At 40.6% G+C, this 17890-nt stretch overlaps 1 long non-coding RNA gene across 1 annotated transcript; it reads right to left on the bottom strand.

Moving 5' to 3' along the window:
* Positions 1-624: 624 nt before the first annotated feature.
* Positions 625-3766, bottom strand: LOC120323556. Its single transcript, XR_005564104.1, has 3 exons — positions 3716-3766; positions 2041-2126; positions 625-789 (listed from the first exon to the last, which is right to left on the bottom strand). It is a non-coding gene; the product is annotated as an uncharacterized LOC120323556 (long non-coding RNA).
* Positions 3767-17890: the final 14124 nt, after the last annotated feature.

Here is a 17890-nt window from a genome sequence, read left to right as displayed (position 1 = left end):
CCTGCACTCCAAGGGATTTTACACTTCCCTGAGGCTTGTTTACTTTTAATAGATAATTGTACCTCTAGATATTCAAAGATCTCTGATTCTGTTTTTGAGCATGATGGAACATGTAGTCTCAGTGGGATTGTGTGGTCTGGGATACCAAATAGCTGTGTTGTCTAATAGCTCTGTTGTAATTTTGACTTGCTCCATTCTTGTTTACACTCATTCTCCTCTTATACTAGGGGAAAAGGTGACTGGAAGGTCCTATTCTATTTTTTCCACACTGTTAATTACTGTATACACACACAGAGACATATATATGTACATAAATATAAACACAACTTTATTGTTTCTGCCCTTAGATGAGACATTTCTGTGGCTCTCTCATATGCTTTCCAGTCTCCTCTCATAATCAACTTGTTCTCTGTGCTTTTTGACAGTCCCTTTTTGGTTCTGGTGTCCTGGAAAGGGTGTCTGGAATGGGACACAGATTTGGCACTGTCTACGTGGTTCATTTTCCTCCAGTACTGGCTAGAACCTCTGTTTGGATCTGCAGCCACTGTTTGGATTTACAGCCACTGGCAGGGAATGAATGTATCTGTTACATCTTCCATGAAGTAACGTTTACAGATCTGCTGACGTTTTTGGCAAGTAAAGAAGGACCCAGAAACCCCACCAGACCAGTAGTGCCCACCACAACTCCCAGTAAGGGTCTGGGTGCCGGCAGTACACCAAGGGCTGTGGCACTGGGCAGAGGAATAGCGAGGGACTTCACTCTCCCTGGGAGTGAGAAGCAGTGTTGATCTGTGGAAAGAAAAACAAGAGAAGATGTCAGTGAGTCTTTCAGTGATACATGTTCTTCACAGGCTGGGGGCTGCTGGAGGCAGTTCAATGTAGATAGGGTTGAACTGTCCTTTTAAAATCAGTCTTCAGCACTGTCCTCATAGGCTGTGGCATCCTCTGCTGAAAGCCCCTGAGGCTCTGCTGAGCTTGATGGACAATTCCTTTTCTTTCTTCCTCTTTGTGCTCTCTCACAAAGAGAAACTGCTTCTCTTCCAGTGAGAGGAGGGAGGGAGGCAGGGAGGGAAGAAAGCAGGGAGGGACAGAGGAGAATTTTTTTCTTGGCCTGGGATGTGTGCACCTCCACACTTCCAGCCCTGTCCTATGGCCAGGCTGGATCGCTGTTGGTATGGCAACGCATCCCTGCACTAACCAAACCGTGAAAGGTGAGGAAAATAATTATTCATCTCCATTTAACTAGTGGAATACAGAGTCCCGGAGGTTAAGGTTTCTTAGAGGAATTTATGATATGGATGTGTCCTAGTGGTGTTTTGTTTAAGGTGTCTACAATAGCTGGATCCCCCAGGAATCAAGGTACAACCATCACTGCTCTGAATCTTTAGGTGGCTTTGACAAATGTATCTCATGAAACCTGGGGTTTCAAGAACCATTTGACCTTTTTCTTGCTTTGCAGTCATTAAAGGGATTGTCCCAAGTGAGCTGATCGATGTCACAGAGGTGGCCAGTGCAGAGGTGGGACTGACCCACACCTCTGGAATTTGAGTTGACTATCTTCTAATGCTTTCCTCTCTCATACTTGTTTTTAAACAAATAAAATCAAATCCAGCTTCTTAGCCCGAGCTTCTCTGTGCTTAGGTGGACAGTTTGGATCCTCTGAAATAGCAAGAGCAATTGGAAAAGAAATGAATGAAAATTGACTACATTTGGAAAAGTAGAAGCCGATGGAGCACATCATACCTGTCCTGAATGCAGTCTATCTCCATGGCCAGTGGTTTAACTATGTCTGTGTGCTTTGAAAAAGATTTAATATGCAGGAGCCTGTTGCCTTGACCTAAACTTAGCAAAGGGGCATCTTGAGGCATTGTCACTTCCTGGGAATGTAGCCTAGCTTTGCATCATTTATGGAGTATGCATTATTCTGGGCTAATGTGAATGTAAGCCTTTGATCTCATGCCATTGCACCAAGCGAAAGAGATGTAACTGTTGAATTCCTTCCTCTTTTATCATTCCTCAGTCAATAATACTACAGCTTACCATTCCTGCATCCCTCTTCTCCTTTGTGCAGCTTCTGGGGCTATGTTGCTTTCCTTCTGGTTTTCAATCCTGCTGCATTCCCCATGCTTTCAAAGCAGGTTTTGTACAAGAAAAAAAGAAAGTACATTTCATAATGCAAACATGCCCTGCTCAGCACTTTCAGTTATCTTATTTATACACTGCAGTACATCTTTCTATGACCCAAAGATTATCGTTTCCCAGAGCTATCATCATCACTTTAAAGCTACCTCTGAATTGTGCTCCAGCAGATGGTACAACCCTATGAGCACTGCGAGAGCCAGGAAGGGATGGAGCAAACCTGTACGTGAGCAAAACCTGGTTGCTTCCCCAACAGCCATGAAACCTCTAACTTGCATTGTTTCTCACAGTGTTCAGCTTCAGCCTGTGTTGTTGAGTACTGTGAGGCTGTGAACCACCAGGGAAATCAAGGTGGTTGTTTTTCTTGTTTTGGGCCTGTCTACTCACTGACTTTTTTTTTTTTTTTAATTTTTTCCCCCTGCATAACAACTGAGCTGATTAATTCCAAGATAGAATACCAAATAAGTAAGAGTCATTCATTATATGCAGTATTCTAATAGATTTCAATGCGATCTAAACTTGGATTGAATACTAACCCGTTGATTGCTATTCAGTTGTTTAAGCAGCTGTGCTATTAAGCTGAGCAATTGCACTGTGTCATCCTTCTCTTTCTTCCTTCGATTTCTACCTCCCTTTCTCCACTCTTGAAATGACTAACCCCTTGTCTGTACATTTTCCTTCAGTGGATATTGCGTCCTTTGTAACTGACTACCAAGTATACAATGGAAATGGTAGACAGCCAGCTAAAATCATGAAAGATAATGTTATCCTCACTTAATTGGGTAAAATTCCCATGGGTATTTCACCAAACAGAGGAGGTTGTTATCATTCTTGTTGAGATGATAATAAAGAGGTGTCATGTACTGCTCCAGTTGTTTCAGAGGTGTCATTTGAACCTAGGGGAGTGTGGTGCTGTTAAACAGACCTGGACAAAACCTTACAAAACTGAGTGCACATCTGTATTTGTGGACAGGAGCATTAAAAAAAAAGGTCTGATTATTTTCAAAATCTTGTACTTTTCTTTGACTCGAAGTGAAGTTGTGGTAGCTCACTCACTGTGCAAATTAGGCTCCCTGGAGTCTTGATTCAGCAGTGTACATAAGTATGTATATGCACATGTATATATACTTACTAGTTGAATGTGTATATGCATTTTTATACATGTTAATGTAAGAATTTTTACAGATATCTAAGCTTTTTCTTCAGTAGTGAATTAGCTACATTTGCTTTCAAAGTTAAATAGGTACTCAAAGTGTCTTCCGGAAAATGTGGTCACCTTAGTTATCTAAGCCTGAGTTAGATACCTATCTTTAGGCTACTGGGTTTAAACCTTCTGGCTTTTACCACTAGTGATAGTCTATCCTGAATCTGATCTTGTGCAAAACATTGGACAAAGCCTTCATTCGTTCACTTCTTGCTGCTTACACCTACAGCCTTTTAATAATTTTACAGGTCCACCTCCTTCCATGCACCACGTAGGAAGGGTTATTACACATTGCTGCCTGAAGTTGGGAACTAGGTCTGTTGCAATAGTATGAGAGGAATCCTCATTAAAAACAAAACAAAAAATACTTACCAGCAGGTCTTTTATTGTACTTTGCAACTCAGATTGTGTTGAGCTTGTTATGAATTCTGCTGACACTTCTGCAAAGAGTCAAAGTGGGGCTGCATTGTAGTGATGGGAAAAAAAAAATCAGATCTCTTTCATATTCACTACTTGGATGCCAAAAGTGGTTAATGCCAATGGCCATTCTTGCTTTAACATGTCATGGAGAGGAAATAGCTGCAGGGAGAATTAGAGAGAGGGAAAAAGAGTCAGCTGGCTTGTGGGTTAACCGTGAGATTCCTGGAAGCAGAGAATTTCTTTCTTCATTCTGCACTGAAGCCCATGGATGATAAAGCTGAAGTTCTACATCATAAATTCCCATTTGGACATTTAGTTTTGAGAACCTACATCCAGTATCCTTATCACTTTGAAGTTAAAGTCAAAATCAGTAATGAAATCTGCTTGCTTTTCACACACTGAAATTAGCTTTGATTCTTTGCCTGAAACATATGTTTAAAAGGCAACATGCACATACTGTGCACTGACCCTATCAAAGCAATAAATACCATTGAAGTCATTTTCCGAAGCTGCCTACAGCATTAGTTTACTTTTAATATGGTGCCTCTGAAGGAGTGGTGAAGGAAATACCTATGGGAGCTATTTGCATTGTCTGTCTGGGGTGAAGTCCCTACCTTGCCCGGCTGAAAAAGAAAGTAAGAGGAGATACTAATTTCTCTTTGTTGTTGTGAAAGATAATGTTTAATTCATTGGATTTAGTGCCTTTCTAAGGAAAAATGGAATTCTATTTGGGTGAGAAAAATGCTTCTTTGATACTTAGCATGATTTAAAACAAGGGTTGAGGCAGAGGGATATTGCTGCAACTGAGAATGGGCTTTAGTCTATGACAGTTTTCCTGGTTCTTTATGATTGCTGCTTTAGTCTTTTTGCTTTGTATTACTTCTTCTGCATTGTTACCTGGAGATTCCTCCCCGCTCCACAGGTTCCCTTTGCAGAACAAGGAGGATATGGGCATGCACCAAAGGACCATTTCCAAAGTGAACCCACTCACTAGGCAGACTGCGCCCCAATGCAGGTAAGGACCCACAGTATTTAGAGATCAGGTGATCTAGGATCACAGAGGAGTTTGGAGGCAGAGGCAGTGCGTGGGTAAGACCACGGGTTGGTTTCACACTTTGGTACCACCCTTCTTATTTTAGCACCTTAAAATTACCAGCTCTTCCGTACATTTTGCTGTGCTAGACTCATGGCAGGCTCAAACAAAGCATGCACTTGAGTGCATGAATTTTCACTCCCTTGAATTTCAAATGACGTAAGCACGGTTTAGGTTGTACAAACTCGAAAGATCAGTTCACTGGCAAAGGAAACACATTTTTTGTCACTCATGGTCACAACTAGAATGACAAGGCTAGACTCCTCCATCACTGCTCTTTAACACTGTCAGCACCAGTTTTACCAGAATTATCCTGTCTGAAGCATGAATGGGCCTATTCATTTTCTCACTTGGTTTGACCTAGGACTCTAGGAACTATTTAATAGCATATAGGCTGAATTTTCCTGGGAAGGAATTATTAAGTTAAAGACTGGGCTAAAAAATATGCTCTCCTAGCCATGAAATGCTAATTTTTTGTTTGTTTGAACATATTTGTAGAGTATCTGTATTATGCACCATGCTTCTAAATATTGTTTCATGCTGTATAGTGAGTTTGAAAATTGGCACTTTCCAGGGTTTTGTATTTGTGTAGGAAAGAGAGAGAAGTGGGCAAGAGAAGTATATCGTTTTAGGAATACACTTTGATTCAATTTCTTGCTTTTATTGTGTCCAAGACAGAAAATACTCAGATCTCATGCTGAAGACATGTTTTCAGAACGCGAGAGTTTTACTTTAAATGACTCCCTGGAGAAGATGATCTCAAGGAGGGAAATGCATGCAGTCTTTCCAATGAGATAAGAATAATAATTGCATTTCAACTGTGCATTTCTGTAACACTGTAAATACTATATAAATTGCAAGATGGAGATCATATTCAGGTGATGACAGTGGAAGTCTGGCCACCAATGTGGGGAAGCAGCAGTCTCACACAGGAATTTGTTGGCAGGTTAACCAAAAAACGTCTCGTTTTCTTACCTATAACTGAAGCAGATGCTCATGGGTATAAGCAGTCTTGTAAGCTGAAGTGAGTCGTGCTTTGTAAGTGGTTTTCAGGAAACTGTAAAAGACAGATAAAAGCCATCTGAAGTATAAATCTGAGGCTGCAAGCTCCTTGTCCACATAGCAGAGCCTTGTCCTGCTGAAACAAATGTGGCTGTTGTGAGACTAGTGAATTTGTGGGGATTGCTGTCAATGTCATTAGGATGCTTCATGGTAGCAGGGACTAGCTAGTTTGATTCAAAACATAATTACAGATAGATCTTGATCCCCCTGCTTATGGGCAGCTTTCTTGGCAAAGCTGATGGCACCAGCCTTGCAGAATGACCCGGCTAGCCTGTGGAGGAAGGTCGTCATTAGCTTGTCCTCAGTGTAAAAATGGCCACAGTGATTCCTTTCCTTCATTAATTCCTCTGTAGAGCAGATGTGTGGTTCCACTGCAAAGGTAGGTTTTGATTTCTCGTTGTCCTTTTGCTTAAGCTGTCCTGGTTCTGAGGTTCACATTTGTGGAAGTTTTGAAAATTACCAGAAGTACCTTAGTCATCCATCATTCAGGAAGACCTGGAAGAAGTTCTGGGCATTACTGGGTGGCAGTTAATCACAACATAACAGGGCAGAATGTAGTTTCACAGTTCTTTGGAAGAGTTTGTTGGGTGTTCTTGTGAGAACTGCACAATGACAGACCTGCTCCTCACACCCAGCTGTTGGTCCTGTGGTGGTGCAGTGCTCCAACAGACCTGAAAACACACTACAGAGGTTTGAAAGTGTCTCCTCTTATTGGGAACAGGAGGACAAAAGAAAAAAAAAAAGGCTTATTTTATGGGACATCTGGATGTTTCACCTGAAAATTTAATTTTTGTCAATATTCTACCATTTTAAAAGATGTGTTTTGAAAACTGCTGGTTCCATTCTTCAGGAAATCCTCTCTATTTTTTTTCAATGAAAACTGATGGAAAACTAAGTTATTTTTTTGTTTTGAAAACCAGACCTGTTGTGAATTAAGACTTTTAAAAATGACATTTGAAAATTCAATGCTTAATACAAATTCAATATAAAAGTCTTACAAAATTAATTTTTAAGGAAAATTTAGAAAAGGTGGTTTCTTACAAAGCCATCAAAATAGAAATATCTTCTTTTTTTGTTAAAAGTAGATCCCTCCTGTTAACTAATTCTTAAGTCCCACATGGATTGGGTAGACAATATGAATCTTTGTTTTATTTGTTTTTTTGCAGCTGTATTTATAGGCAGCTTTTCAGAAGGAGAATTTCTTTTATGATGGGCTAGAGGGCTTAATATTCTCTTGCAAATGATTGTGATTGCACAATTTATGATGCTATTTAATTTCTTGTTAAGTACAGTAGTAGATACCAAGTTAATGCTGGTGTTTTCTTTCTTGATGAAGAGTTTACTCTTTACAGCATCCTTAATCAGAAAGGTGCTGCTTACTTCAGGACAGGTCTTTTACTGAGCCTTGTGTGTTGAAGGCAACTCTCACAAAATTTGCAAAAGCCCAGGAAATTATCCAGTCTTTCCCTTCCAATTCCTCCTTCCAGATTTTGGAGATCCTCTGTGCTGCTGTTTAGATACTGTAAAAACCCTGTGGGCAGCCACCTCTTGAGGACAGTTCCTGCTGAAGACCATGACAAAATCCCATGAGTTCTCTCCTGGCTTCTCAAACAGAGATGCAACTCAAAAAACCCCCCTAACCTGGTTGCTTATGGAATGTTGTCACTTGCTATGGGGAAACCTATGCCCTAAGAAGAAGAGGAGAGGAACCACACCCCAACAGGATGAAAAAACCTGAAATCATAGAATCATAGAATCAGCTGGGTTGGAAGGGACCTCCGAGATCATCAAGTCCAACCCTTGATCCATTATTGCTGCAGTTGCTAGACCATGGCACTAAGTGCCACATCCAGTCTTATCTTAAAAATATGTTATAGAAGAAGGAAAGAGAGAAAATCCAAAGAAATCATGCCTAGACTGTCTGGTTTCTGCTTTGTCAGGATTAAGAATGCTATCTTTGGGAAGATACTTTTGGGGATAATAAAGATAGGGCGTTTAGCAACCTGAACAAAAACAAGTTCCTATTCTAACAGATACGTTTTTGTATAGTGTCTGAGGCTTAGAAAAGGAGTGTTGCAGATTTTACTCACCCATTCATAGCAAGCATCTAAATGCTGATATTTGTGGGGAAAAAAAAAAATTAAAAAAAAAAGAGAAGAAAAGAAAGTAAGGAGAAACAGAAAAATGAATTTCTTGTCAATTTGACCCCCCCAGTGGTTTAGGTTTTTTTTCATTATTGATATACCTGTAATTTTCATCTGCCCTTTATTCTGCATGTATATTTATATGTGTGTATTTTTTTTTCCACAAACCTGCAGTGCAGTAGAAAGCTAGATTTAAATATTTTCAGACTGACTGTACTCATCATTTGCATTCCACTGACTCATTCAGAGCAAAGACATCTGAGCAGAAATACAGCAGATAAAAGAGAAACCATTAATCCAGGGAAGATTACTGGCACAGAATCTTTATCCTGTATCCTCCCTGAAATGAGACAAAGATCTTACTATGTACATCCCTCTGGCTTAGCTTCAGAAAGTAAGCAGTACAGCAGTATAGACATGGTACTTTTTAAAGGCACATTACATTGGTCTGAAACTTCGGTCTTCTAGCAGATCTTATTTCTGCTGAGATGTTGTTCAGTGATTGCTTTCTCAGAAGCGTCTTCAGCACCCAAAGCGTACTTTTTTGTCTCATGTAACAAGTAAGACAACACATCCCTTACCTGCTCCTCAAAAGAAGCGTATGTCTCGTGGAGAATGGAGACTGTTCTGTAGCACATTGGTTACACAGCGTAATTTACAGGGTCCTGCTTCTGCTGACGCCTCATCTTGATGTGAGCTGTAAATGCTAGTTAGATTTTAATGAGCCTAAGAAGGCTAGAGCTTTCCAAATACTGGTGCTTCATCTGTGGAAGGGGGTATTGGCTGAGGATGTTGAGCAGGCTTGCCCTTTTCAGGAGACTCATTCCAGGTGAGTAAGTATATTAGATTTCAGAGTGCAGCAGGCTTTTATCTCCCCTCTCCGTGAGTGTGGCAGCCCGCAGTTACTTTTCTGTTTCCTGGTTGTTTGTCTTTCTCCCTCTGTCTCGGTGATATTGATCCCTCAGTTAAAAGAGCTGAGATAGAGACTGGGAAGCATCCCTTTCTTCTCTGGCAGTAGGTGGAAAATCCAGTTGCAATGTGATTACTGCCCTGTCTCAGCTGCCACTGGTCATTGACCATCTCCTGCAGGTATATTTCCATGCCATAATAATAACAAAATCTACTGTAGCCAGTTAGAGCTTCCACTTGAAGCAACCCAGAGGGTTAGATGACTTTCTGGAGGTAGTCCCATGTGTTTGTGGCCTTATCTTGCTATAGTGTGCATTCAGCTATGAAATAAAATTGCAGGAAATGATTCAGTTTTGAATCATTTTATTTAGACTGGCGGACGCCAAAAACTCTCCTGTGAGCTACAACAATGTGGACTGCTATTAGATGGGAAATATAAATACTTAAACTTGCCTGATTAGTTGGACTAGAAATGCAAGCAAACTGTTCTGAAGCATGGATTCTCAGCTTTTATTCCAGACAGTTTTGTTTCTCCAGAGCCTCTTGTTCAGGTAAAAAATGTTTTCCTTTTCTTGTCTCTGTGTAGGATGAATGTGTATTAAGACCTCTGGAAAATAGCTAAGCACAACAGGAACTGAGACCAGGAAGAAACTCTTTTCCTAAACAATCCAGCTTCCTCTTCCAGTTCAGAGCAGGAGAATATTTAAGAACAGGGAAAACCCCTTGCTGTTATGGAAAGTTTAGCTTACCAAGAGTAAACTGTGATCTCTTTGTTGTTTTAAATTGATGAAAAGTAAGGTCAGAAGCAAACCTCATTTCTTCCATAATCCAGAGCCTAATGTCTACAGTGGCTTTTTTCCCCTGTAGTAATGTTCACATTAAGGGTGATTTGATTTCAGGTGTCAACCTAAAGATCTGAGTAATAACCTTTTTCAGTTGGAACCTCTTATTTATGGAATAATTTTTGCCTGTTTTTAATTGCACCTTCTTCTCCTGTTAATTTCAATTATCTCTCCTACTCCTTTTTAGACTCTGTCACCTTGCCAAAAATTGAAATAGGAAGGTTTATTTACTACAAAGGATATACAAAGACAAAAAAAAAAAAGGACATGTCTTTCAGTGTTCTGTCTTGCTCTTCATTGTTCCTTAGATTTGAAAGGCAAAAGTGCAGTTCTGATAATTGTGTGAGTTCTTCACACTTCCTGCTAGAAATGGCCATTTTCTGCTTCTCCTCTGGGCTTTGTCTCCAGGGCCTGTGCCTTGCATGCTCCCTTTGAACCACAGCTGTTTGTTTTGTATTGTGCCACGTTTGTTTAGAATTTGACCAAATGACATTACAGATGAGTGGTGAGAGGAAAAGCTTGCAAGAGGACTTCAAGTAATCTTAGATCAGCCAGTTGTCAGCTGCATTGTGTTACTATGCAGCATGCTCATTCCTCTTTTGATGTCTTTGCAGATGTTTTAAGCTTTACATTAAAAAAAAAAGTATTTATACAGGCACATTACCTCACCTGAGATGGTGTCATTGTGCTGTACACTTTACATACAGTAAAAATTGCTTCTCTGTTCCTCCTACAAACTTAGCATCTAAATGATCAAGACACATAAAGCTTTGGAAGTGAAAGAGAGGTCCAAGGTCACCTCTGCAGGAAAGCAACAGCACACATCTCCCATTCTACAGGCAGATGACATTCTGTCCTGTCTCTTTTATAACAGCTTTGATAAGATGACATTTCACAAATCTGAGAAACAGACACTGCCCATTTCCATACTTGCAGGAAGGGTGTCTTCAAGTGAGGAAGCTTGATTACAAAGTCTGCTGAGTATGCAAGGGAAAGAATGAAATATTGCACTTGCCACAGTCCTGATTTTTGTTCTTCTCTCCCATTATCTAAAGGAAATACGGTATGATCTTTGTTCCAGTCATTGCAAACAGTTTTCAAACTAGTACAGGCAAAGATGTGTGGGATGGATCCAGGACTATTTTTTTTGTGTGTGTGTGTACACATACCTGTGAAATATCTTATTTCTAGAAATCGTCACATGCATGAAGTTAAACCTGTTAGCAACTGTTTGCACATTGCAGGTTTGGGGTTATATATCTCTTGCCACAGAAAAATCTTTCAAGGCCCTGCAGAAACCATCCTCCGGAGTTCCTTTTTTCTCATAAGGCATCCTAGAACAGTTTTGCAGAGACATGTTACTCTCTCAACCCCACTTCTAGGGATGGATAAGGCTGAGGAAAGAGCTGCAACTTGGCAGCTTGGAGATAAAGAGGAGCAAAGATCCTTCGTGCCTCATGGTATAGAGATCACATCAATGCCAGGAGCTGCACTTGAGAGTGAATGGAAGAATAACAGACCCCTGCATGTTGCCATGGAGCTCTTCTGCCTGGACTTCAGGCGTGCTGTAAAATACTATCCTTCTCTTTGCCTGTGTTACAGGCAGTCCTAGTTAGTCCTGGCAGCATTACTGTGCTCAGCAATTGGTATTATCCCCATAAAACAACTAGGTTAGTGTCAGCAGAGCCATATCTAGGCTTGCATGCCCTCACTCCTTGCTTACACACTGTTTTCCAGACCACCAAAGCTCTGCTGCTTTCCCCATCTCAATCACCACAAGCATTCCAGCTCACCACCAAGCTTACCACAGAGACAAAAGCTCCTTTTTAAAAGAAAAAAAAAAAAAAAGACAAAAACATTTTTATCCTCGAGAAAACCAAGATTTTTATTTTTAATAATTTGTTGCTTGCCAATTGTAGTCTACCAGGCTTCCCTCTCCTGGTGTCTGTAACTTAACATTATGAACTTTCTTATTAAATCAAGTGCTTCCTGAACATTAGGTGGTGGAGTGGAGGAAAAACCAAACATTATCAAGGAAAGTTAATACTGATAAGGTGTTGGCCGCTGGCTGTCCCATTAGTGTGAGAATGCACATTCTCTCCCTTGAGGGCAGAGCACCTTCTGATGGAGTGCTTCTTATGTTGAAAAACGACAAGCATTAAGAACCCCATGCCACTTCATTGCTAAAATATTTACTAGAGCAGGCTTGCTTCCTCCATCTGAAAGTGTGGTGTATTTATAGGAGTGTCCAGTAATGGAGCATCCTGCTCTGAGCAGTGTTTCTGAAGAATAAGGCCGTACTTTGTGTGAAGGGGTGGGGCAGGGCTCATCCATTACCCCCTCTGTTAGCAGGTGTTAGAAGCATGCACGGGACTGCAGGAGCTGCTGACTGGAGCGGATTCATCGTAGTGTGTGAAATCCCTGCAGGGGATGGGAAAGGCTCAGGGGGCTGAGGAGTTTAGGGTCTGGGATCTCTGTGTGAAATTGCCAGGAAGGGACAACTTCAGTAAAAGGGGATGTTTAGTTTTTTGGGGTTTTTTTTGGTTATCATTAAAATGACAAATCACAGGACTCCATCCCCACATAAGTATTACAGGTCAGCTTCTCAACTAATGTGCAGTGGCAGGTTTGCAGTGTGCTCTCTGTAGCAACTCGGAATCTGGGGCTGTTGGGTATGGGAAGATTCCTTCCCTGCTTTATGGCTGTGAGTGTTAGAAATAAGGTCCCTTAGCTCCTGGCCAGAAAGCAAGAACAATTGAAGATGGAGGTCACAGAAATGACAAGAGCAACTCTTGTAATTCAGTGTTGTCAGCACAAATGCAGCAATTGATTGAAAAGTGTCTGCTAACCAGGCAGCAAAGAGAGCAATTAGAACTGAAATAGCAACAGGGTCTATTTCAGAGTTTTATGATTCCAGCTTGCACCACCCCACTAATTCTAAGTACCAATGATTTTTTTGTCTGGGCTGGAGTCAGCTGGGGACCAGGAGCAATCTGGGACTGAAAGAAACTCAGGACTTCTCAGAGCTTCAGCTGTTAAAAGTGTGTCATAAACACATCCTAAAACTGAAATGCAACCCTCTGATCTACCTTGAGGATTAACAAGGTTCACCATAGAGTGTGGCTTGGGACCACTTCAACTTTGCCGTAGACCGTGAGGTCTGCTGGAGTCACTAGATCTCCTGCATCAGAGGTACATGATGGAGTTATCCCAGCAGAAAGGGTGTATCAGGGCTCAAGATGGACAATGTTTTAGGAAGGCATGATTGACACTGGATGCAAGAGATACCCAGATGCCGTATCCGGTACAGTTTGCTAATGTTGAAGATCGGATGTTCGATCTCTGACTGGGGTAAAGAAAGACTTTTAGACAGTCAAGGAGGCTTTCTTGTTGTCCTGATCTCCAAGGAATGTCATATTCGAGAAGCATAGCAGAAATGAGTAGACTTGGTAATCTGGTAGAGTCATAGTGCTTAAGGCACAAAGCAAGTAGGGTGAGCAGGTTGAGGGACAGGCTTCCTGCTAAGGAATGCATATAAGTGAACCATCTGTGAACAATGGGCAAGAGAAGTTGTCAGATGACAGTAAAAATTACTTACCAACACAGTGTTTCTGAATGGAAGGAAATGATGTCTAGAGAAGCGAGCTCTGTGCAAGTAGACTTGTGTTTCATGTGTGTGCTAAGATTAGCTGCTTGAGGAGAAGCTAATAGATCGCAGGAATGGATAAATTCTGTGTGTGAGGCTCCATGGCTTGAAGCGCCATTGATCACACTGCACAGCACACAAATGTAGTCTGAGTCAGAACTTTCAACAAACCGTGCAGCAAGGAACACTCTGGTCTCTGAATAAATATCAGCAGGACAGTAGTAGCAGTGCAGTACGATGTTGAACAGTTAGTTACTTGGAGGGCTGCTTTATCAAGTAAGAATGTGTAAGAGAGTTTCTTGGTTTCTTGCATCATTACTAAGGCTGGGATGGTTGCTGCTTAGCCCTAGATGTATTCCAAGTTGAGTGAAAAATAATTTTTAACCAACCACATTGAGGCTGTATTTGCAGAATTTGTGTCTACAATAGTGCTGAATGCAACATAAAGAAAGGTATGTGTGCCCATGGCATTGTGAATCTTAATTGACTTTGTGGGGAAACACAGACACACAGTACCTCATATAGTGGGAGGATGAACAGAACTACTTGTATATGTTCTTTTATAACCCCCTCATCCCAACCAGAACCGATTATGCACCATTTTTCCAGTTGCAAATGACTGCTGTATTTTAAGAAAGGAACTGAAATCTTCTACTGACTCAGTTGAATGTGACATACTTTTGAAAGTCAGTCCAGGGGTGGCTGCCTCTCATAGTCAGGTGAAGAACAACACAATAAATGTGTTATTTAGTTTGCACAGAAGTCGCAGACAGTAGACATGGATTTGAGTGCTGCTAACTCACGCTAAGGAACCCTGCACCTTGCAGCATGAGGAGCCCTACTGCACTGTGAGGAACTGCTTGTGGATTAAGTCGTTGCTCACTGTGAGCAGACATGACTGTCTGTACCCCTCATATTGCTGTATGTTTTGGTGCTGAATGCAAACTATTATCTCTATTTAGCTGTTGTTGTTGCAGCCATCTTTTCTTGCCAGCAACAGCTATTTCTAGCTAGTTAACAGGTTTGGAGGCCTCTCAAGAGGCCTGTCACAGAACTGTTGCAAGTGAACTCTAGATATCTATTTGAAACTAATCAACCCAACATAAGAATTAAATCTCTTATCCAGAAGTCATTACTGCAGAGGAATAGACTTGTGGCAGAGAAAAGGTTACATAAAAATGTTCTTCAGTGGTGCACAATTAGGTAGGCAACACCATCTTAAAATACCCAGTTCTTGAGTGGGTACTTGAGGAGCTTATATTTCCTGGCTTATTCTACATCATGAAAAAAAAGGAGATTGGGTCATTTTATTCTGGAAAGCATTTTTCCCATCTCTTTGGCTGTCACATGTATTTAACTTTAGTACCCTCAAGGACAATGTGGTGGATCAGCATGCTAAGGTCTGCAGTCTACAGCCTGTAGTTTTTCATTTCACATTGCTTTAAGAATAGTCGTCTTTGTTTCCATTTTGAGCCACGGCTGAATTCTTACATGTTGTCTGATCTTCAGGCTCAAATACCCAAGAGAATAGGCAGCTGTGAATCAACTCTCTGTGTGCTTTCTAGCAGGTAGTCTAGCAAAGAAGGCAATATGCTTCTTCTTGTTTCTTTAAATTGATAGGGATTTGAAGGAAAGGACTTTTATTAAAGTCTCATGAATGATTATTTTCTTCCTGCTGATGATTCTGAATTGCATGCAGAAATATAAGAACCTTTTAAGAGAGCCCTATGGATTTAAACCCAATTCTTTAGATTTATAATTAAAGCTCTTTGTCTTTATGCTATCCTACACCTTATGAGAAGGATCACCTTTCTAATTACACAGTACCAGGAGGTCTGTCACATGCTTTTACTTAGTATTAAGGTACGCAGTTGCTATATTTTTTTCTTTTTCTTCTCCTTCTTCCATAGATTCTATATTATGTTTTGGAAATTCAACATAATGATTTTATTTTTTTTTCAGGCCAGATGTTTCACTCTGCTATGTTAAGTCATCTTGACATACTGCCATGAAATGGAAACAACTGCTAGTTTTAACATTGCTCCATATCTTTATTAAAAGGTACGTCTCATGAATCTTAATTCCCCACACACATGCTATCTTCCTCTCTCCCCCCTCTCTCCCATTACACTTCTTTCTTTCCCTCTCTAAAGACGGAGGAATATTAAAATTTTCTTGCTGTTCTGGCTGAGTGGTTAATGAGGTTCTAGATAGCATAATGAATATGCAGTCCCATTGATTCTGTGTGTGTGTGTGTGTGTGTGTGTATGTGTGCATATGTGTGCATTTGTGTGTGCATGTCTTTAATCACAGCTGGAATGCAAAATCAGGCTCCACCTTTCAACTCTATCTCCATCATGCTGAGAGAGTGAGAGAGAGCGAGACTGAGACTGCTAGACAGCTCGAAAGAGATTGCAGCTCAGATGTCCTGGAAAACAGCAAATCCCTCAGACCTGGCAGATTCCGTTACCATGAGAACTGCAGATATTTCCATTGTGATGGCTTGCTCTAGCAGCCATCTGTTACACCCATTTGATTAGGAAGTACAGTTAGCTTGTATGGGATTTTCACTGCACCTTATCCCATGGCAGCGTACAGAAACTCTCTCTCTCTTTTTAAATGCTAAACTCAATGTTTTTAAAGCACTGTAATTTACTGAGGCTGAAGGCATTTAATGAAATGCTAGGAGGACGTCACTGAGGGACAATATCTCTGAGAAGAAAGAAGCACATGAGATATGTGAAGAGGATTAGCGTCCGGTATATAAATAAGATCAGCCCAGAAATTAGCTGTATTTAGCAATTCCTCATCCCTGCCAGGGAGAGGAGCTTGATATACAGACCTCGTGAAGCCATAATAAAATTAGTAATTGCCTCCTGTTAGTTAATCCCACTCCATATATATTTACTGTATGCGTGCAATAAATGCATGCAGCAAATACATTTCAGGTCCTTTGTAAAAGAAGGGAGAAAGTGATGACTTTCCCCAGATGCCTGAAGTGGTACAGTGACTGCACTGTGTAACAATTAGATTAGCTGTAAAAATTTAATAGTACCATTTGACTTTTCCTAGACACAGACAACCTTAAACTTTCTTGAAGGTTTTTCTGTAATTTACTGATTAAAACAATTGTTTGGAATAGTTGAGTCCCTTGGTGTAAATTAGTGGTGGAGGAAATGGTAATGGCACATCAAATGGATATAAAAACAAAGGAATCCCCTTCAATTAAAACTCTCCAGACATTCTTCCTAAGTGGCTGGCATTCCAGATTCAGGGTAATCTTATGTGTGGGGTAGTTGCCTCGAGTATCTTAAAATGACTGAAGGTCTTGTAAACTCAGTGAAGCTAATTAAATGCTCACACACTGAAATGAATTTCTGATTGCTGCTAAGGAGGCATTGAGGTCAGCTACGCTTTTCATTGCCCACACTTTATGGCCAATGCCAGATACTAAATAAATCAGATCCTCAGAACCAGTGGTTTTGTTCCTCTTATATATTCTCCCACCCAGCTGAACATAATTCCTTATCTGTCTTCATCTTGGCATGAAAAGTTTTCTCTTCTATTGTTTTTCTTCACATAGCACCAGATTACCATGGAGAAGACTATGATATCATAAGAAATGAATGAGCATGTTTCTCACCATGGGTGAAATATACATTACAGACCTAATAAAGTCAGAAATCGTGTAATGGGCCTGGTAAAATGAGCTGCTTAGTTAGTGTAAATATAAATGGTTCTTCTTTAGGTCTCTGCTTCAGCTAAGTTCTTAGACACTTTGCTGAGCATGGAGACACAGAAGAACGTGTTAAGAGCTTTTCTGAATCTGGATCCATGAATGTAGAAAGATAAGTAAAATTTCCCTTCCCCTTTATAACAGGAGATTTTCTTGTTGATCATCTTTACAGCAAATTAGAACTTTGACTTCCTGCAGCTTCCCATCTCACATAATCCTGGAGGCTGAGCCGTGGAGAAGAGAGTGCTGCTTTTTTTTTTTTTTTCAGACAGGGCACTTAATATGAATGTGGTATCTGCCTTTGACGGGCAGCAGATGTATGGAAGCCCTGAAATCTGAAACAATAAATACCATTCAGAGTCTCACCACTGAACTTTCTTATAGAACTGCCTTTGTTAAATGAAACATTTACAGGAATACCATCCCCCCTCTTCCCACCTACCTTCAAGGCTAGGATCTGAACCATGTTTTTAAAGTAAAGGTTAAGTACCTGAGGCATGAACAGTTGACATACAAAAAAACCTGAAGTAATTTTATCATTCATTTGCCAGCTACAAGGTGTGTCGAGGGCTTTTTCTTTCTCTTTGTAATGCATGAGAAAACAAACCTGGGAAGTGTATGCAAGGAATATTTCTTTTCTGCATTGGAATGTTAACATTTGCACCTTCTGACTTAATACTGTGTATTTCTTCAGA

Source organism: Pipra filicauda, unplaced genomic scaffold, assembly GCF_003945595.2.
Source record: "Pipra filicauda isolate LSUMZ 115617 unplaced genomic scaffold, ASM394559v2 scaffold286_size1242794_pilon, whole genome shotgun sequence".
NCBI classification, from domain to species: Eukaryota; Metazoa; Chordata; class Aves; order Passeriformes; family Pipridae; genus Pipra; species Pipra filicauda.
Note: the sequence above shows the minus strand (reverse complement) of the source record. Positions and strands in the feature narration are given on the sequence as shown.